Source organism: Elaeis guineensis, unplaced genomic scaffold, assembly GCF_000442705.2.
Source record: "Elaeis guineensis isolate ETL-2024a unplaced genomic scaffold, EG11 Super_Scaffold_1000033, whole genome shotgun sequence".
Lineage (NCBI taxonomy): Eukaryota > Viridiplantae > Streptophyta > Magnoliopsida > Arecales > Arecaceae > Elaeis > Elaeis guineensis.
Window position 1 is genome coordinate 5066969 of NW_027332424.1, and position 6247 is coordinate 5073215.

Sequence of the window (6247 nt, forward strand, 5' to 3'; positions counted from 1 at the left end):
CAACTCATTAATCAAATCTTTTAAATTATTAAGTCCATAAAATGAGCTAGTTATAGGGATAACTAGATCATAGCCTCCCATTGAGTTGGATGATAATGGGTGCATTAGTTTGATAATCATTAGAAACCCAAAAGCTTGGTGCCTATCTACTATTGAAATTATCATTCATAATATGATAACTCAATCATATCTTTTTAATGGGTGGTTAGGTTGGTCGACCAAAGTCGGACCTGATCATTTGTTGGTTATATGGGATGAGCATAATCTGTTAATGGTTGGACCTAACTAAAATTTTTTGTGGAGGCCCTAGCCTACTGAAATAAAATCTGAGATAAAATTAATTACTAGAAGTTGTTTAGAGAAATAATTGATTAAGAACTTATCCATAGATGCACATGAATTGGCCGACCAAAGTCGGGCCCATGTGCAGTCGATGTAGATTCTAGTACCCGTTAAGAAATTAAGATAATTTTTTGAATTGGAGGTAGAGGCTACCTATTTGAATAAAACAGTGAGAGAATCTTTAGACTAAATTTTAAGTCTTTAGGATTAAACAATTTATATACTAATAGATCTTAATATTTTTCTTTCAGTGATGGCTAGTTGTTTGTCGCTCCGCTCACTGTTGGACAACAACAAGCTTATAAGACCAAATTTTGATAATTGATATTGAAAGTTGAAAATAGTTTTTAAGCATGAGTGGATCCTATATTTGATTATGGATCCAGCACCTGAAGTACCAGCTTACAATGCAGATGCGACGGTTAAAGATACTTATCAGAAGTGGCTCAATGACTGTATGATAGTTCGTTGCATAACAACGGCTGCTATGAGTGATGGATTTAATTGTAAGTTTGCTGATACTTAGCCAAACAAATGCTTCAAAGGTTGAACAAATTCTTTGGCACACTTGAGGATTTATCCTTAATATGGCATTGATCCTCTGAGAGAGAAAAGACAAGTATGGTGCAGTGGTATCATGCTAGGATTTCTAAGTCCAATCGAACTAATCAGTCTAAGGCAGACCAGAGTCAGGCAGAATATTTCTTTTGCAAGAAGTTAGGCACTGAAAGAGGAATTATCCTCTATATCTAGCTTCTCTTGATCCAAACAGGCTTAGAAAAAGAAATCAGTAAAAGATTGCTGGATAAAATACTTATATGATAATATCTTATAATTTCTATCTGTGATACTACTACCTGGATATTAAATACTAAAAGTCTGATTCATATTTATAAATCATTGCAGGGACTTTAGATTAGTAGAAAATTTGAGAAGAACGAATGATTCCTAAATATTGAAAATGAAAGGGCTGTTTCAATTCTAGCTATAGAAAAGTTCAACTTGTTCTCAAATTCAAATGTCATTATTTTAGATGATTATTATTATTATCCATCTTTACTTATGAATGTTATTTCCATAGGCCTTTTAGCCGAGGATGGTTATAATTTTTCAATAAAAAAAATTTCTATGATGTCATTATGAATGATGTCATAATTATACATGGATAATTGAAATATGACATCACAGCCTATTAGTATAATTTACACATCAAACAAACATCCAAAAATAGATAATATCATAGATGCCTACTTTTGGCATTATAGGCTCGATCATATAAATAAGAATAAGATAAACAGGTTAACTAAAGAGAGAATCTTTGATATCAATTATTATAAATCATTGCCAACTTGTGAGTAATATCTTATTGAAAAGATGACCATGTCATCCTTTACTGAAAGGGTGAACAAGCCAATGATGTTCTAGGTCTAATACATAGTGATGTATGTAGACCTATAAATATAGGCACCAAAGGAGGGTATTACTATTTATTATATTTACTGATGATCTATTAAAGTATGGGTATGTCTATCTTATAAAGCACAAGTCTGAATCATTTAAAATATTCAAATAATTTCGTAGTGAAGTAAAAAAATAGACTGAAAAGAGTATTAGAACTCTTCAATCTGACCGAGGAGGTGAATATCTTTTCAATAAATTTTTAACATATCTAGAAGAGAATGAAATTCTCTCGCAATGGACATCTATTGAGAGAAAGAATCAAATACTATTAGACATAATTCGATCCATGATGAGGTTTGCAAGTCTGCCGACTTTTTTTAAGGTTATGCTTTTGAGACTGCATGCTATATTCTGAACAATCGTAGGCTGACACTCTCTTACATTAGGGTTTGGGATTGTCAGACTTATGTCAAATGTCTGCAAACCGATAAGTGTAGACCTCTGTCCAATAAGTAGTTATTTATAGGATACTCTAAGAAATCTAGGGTATATTACTTCTACTTTTCTAATCAATAAATGATGTTCGTGGGTCTTGAGGCATTCTTTTTTAAAAAAAAAAATTATGAAAAGAATTGATGCCACTAAGATTGAACTTGAGAAAGTTCGATATATAAAAGAACCAATACAGATAAGTAGAAATATATAATCAAATTTGATTATACCAAATTCAGAACCCATTTTTGATATACTTTTAAGGAGATCGAGTAGAGTACCACATAAGTCAGACAGATACTATAGTTTCTTGATCTGAAATGGTGATCCTATTAAACTAGATGAGAACGACGAGGATCTGATCGCTTACATCATTGCCATGCAAAGATCCGACTCTGACAAGTGACTTGATGTCATGAAATTTGAGATGGAGTCTATGGAGATCATTGGTGTATGAATACTAGTTGATCCACTCGAAGGGATAAAATTCATAAGGTGTAGATGGATTTTCAAAAAAAAAAAGAGGCACAGACGGAAAGGTGAAAATCTATAAAGTCTATTTGGTTACCAAGGAATATTGTCGATGTTATAGTATTGACTATGACAAGATATTTTCTTCTATGGCAATACTCTTAGAGTTGGAACAAGCATTTTGATAAGATCAAAATGTATGGCTTCATCAGGAATGAAGAAGAATCCTACATATATAAGTGGGCTATTGATTCTGTAGTCATCTTTCTTGTACTGTATGTGAATGATATACTGTTGATAGAAAATGATATTCTAGCCTTATAAAGTATAAGGCTGTGGATATCATCACAGTTCTCCATGAAGAATTTGGGAGAAACATCCTACATCCTAGGGATAAAAATCTATAGGGATAGATCTAAGAGGCTGCTTGGATTGTCCCAATCCACATACATAGATACAGTGCTGAAATGGTTCAGCATAAAGAATTTCAAGAAAAGTTATTTTTCAATAAGTTATGAAATTACTCTCTCTAAGAAGGATTGTCCAACAACTCCTTAAAAAAGAGAGCGTTTGAGTAAATTTCATATACTTTGATAGTGGGATCTATCATGATGTGTACGAGATCAGATATCGTACACTCACTAGAGGTAGTGAGTAGGTACCAGTTTGATCCAGGTGAGCACTATTGGAAGGTTGTAGAGACAACCCTTGAGTATTTGAGAAATACTAAAAGGACCAATGGCTAATTTATGGAGATACTAATTTAAAACTGTTGGGATATATTGATTTCAATGTTAGTCAAATCATGATGATGGTAAAAGTGTATCGGATTATGTGTTTACCTTAAATAGAAAAGCGATATGCTAGAAAAGTTTCAGCTAGTTCACTATAGCCGATTCTGTTTGTGAGGTAGACTACATTGCGGCATTCGATGCTGCAAAAAATATAGTTTGGTTATAGAAGTTTATTAACAAGCTTAGAGTGGCACCCTCTGTTAATGGTCCAGTCTTTGTGTTGTGACAACACTAGAGCCATAGCTCAGGCTAATGAATAGTAGTCCCAACAGAGAACCAAACACACTCTGCATCGCTATCACCTTGTATGAGAGATCATGAATTGAGGTGACGTCGACCTTCAAAAGATCGATAGAAAGAAAAACTTGATCGATCTATTTGCTAAAGCCTTTGAAATTAAAAAGTTTGACAAACTTAAACGGAAGATGGGTATTAGATACTGTACCAATTGGCTTTAATCCAAATGAAAGTTGTTAGAAAATATATCCTAAAGTCAATCGTTTGGACGATTGCGTTCTTTGTAATTTCTATATAAATTATGAATTAATAAATATTATTTGATATTATTCATCACAAGGTATACATCTTCCTTATTGAACTCTAATGTTATGATGAAGTCTTTAAAACTATATGACATTCGATAAAGGAGGATTTATCAAATAGTTCTTAAAATTATTCGCGATCAAATAATACGTCATTAAGAGAATAAGATGTTTATCGAGTGTAGGTCATTGTGTGCTATATAAGTTGGTTATCTTCTTAACTAAGGCATGTAGAGATACTAGTATAGTATATAGGTGAGATATAGGAGTACATCATCACTGAACAAATAACTCACCTGTGGAGCGCTCTGCTGTCAAGAGCTGCTTGTGAAGAATATGGACATAAGTATCCTTCCAACCTGAGATCACCATAGTGCTTGCAAGTAAATCACTGTGCTTTGGGGCCAGACTATCTGAATTTCTAATTCAGTGACGAAAAATTTTTGGACACAGTCAAGTACTTATGATAGTTAGTGTATGAATCAAGATGGGATTGATCCCTCTAAATTTCAGGAGTTAATGCATCACTGTATTTCAATTAAGTAAGATCTTGACTAAGATAATCTATATGATGGGTCACAAGATTTCAAAAAGATTGAAATATAATATGGATGACTAATCTAGGGTTGGCAGTTAAACCCTAGGTCGTCCTGAGCATATAAGGTCAAAGGGATGAATTATGTGGTAACTATATTTTTAGGTTCTTAAGTATTGCCTTGCAAACATTTGAGCTATCTAGATATCGAGAATCATTGCTAGATGATAATTTTGATTAGTATAAAAAATAATTCTGTATATCGGCTTAGTGTTTGAACCTATCGAGTCACGCACAAAGTCAGACAAAGTAGAAAAAAATTGACCTAAATCTATATGTTCAATTTGAAAGTATGTAACTTGATTGAATAAATAGATTAGCTTAATTGAGAATTAAATTAGAGATCATAAGGTATTAAATAGTTGACTATGGCTAGCTAGCACTGGACATGAGGTTCAAGTTTAATTCCAAAGATGATAATGATCTGATCAATGATCCAAATAATTTATAAGAGATTGAATTTATGTCTTAATTAATTTTAGATTAGATATGATTTAATTAAGACTTAATTGAGTTAAAAATTCAAATAAGACTTGGACCAAAATCTTAATTAGATTAGGATTGATAGCCTCTTCAAGTTTGGTTCAAATTAGGTTTGAATTGGACTCAAATTGAACTCAAATTGGATAAGATCCATAGAGTCTCAAGTATCAAGGATTCTCTCTCATGAGAAGCTGACCAAGAGAAGGAGGAGCACTAATATTTTTCTACCCCATATGTGCATGCGTGAAGGAGTTCACGCGAATAGGTTTGGCACTCTCTCTTTTCTAACATATGGTTCCCTATTTGGAGTTGGATTAGGAGTTCTAATCGGTTGGGACTTGGACCAGATGTTATGCACATCTTTTTAAGAGAAGCACCTTAATCCACAAAAAGGATGTCTTGGTTTTGTGCAACAAAAACAAGAGGAAAAAAAAAACCACCATGAGATAATGTGAGAAAGTTTGTGCGACAAACAAAAGGGGGCACGCTTCGTCTTAGCATGGGTTTCCTTGGCATTCTTTTTCTTGGTGTAAGGGACATCCATCTGAGGCATCTCCTATTGTGAGATTTGATCTCATCCATCCCTTACTTTCCTCTTGAAGATTGGTGCGAAGAAGATCATCCCTCTTCTCTACGAAGCCTGACGTGCACACGAAGTAGAGGGTCTATACATTCAGGCCTCACGAGGCATCAAGCTCAAGAAACCTAAGCATTCCTTAGAGATTTTGATCCTTATTCCACTACATATCAGGTAAAAAAAAATATTATGCTAGAATAAAATAAAAAAAAAATTCAGATACACCCTGGTGATCCAATCTGATCGGACAATTTTTCCCTTCATAAATTTTATCAAAAATGAAGTATTTCACGATTCCTTTTTCTCCTTTGATGAGGCTATGTTTGATGCTTGTAAATAGTAGTTAAGGATGGGAGGAGCACGGGAGACCATGATTATGTCAATAGTTAAAAAATGTTGCCAAGGATTCTCATGCAAATACATATATATATATATATAAAGCGTATCAAGAGAGAGGAGTGGCTTGATGTGAGAGGTGAAAGGATATAATAATAATCCTTAGATCTACATCAATAGTTCAGATGAGAATGTGATTGTCCAAACTGTCCAA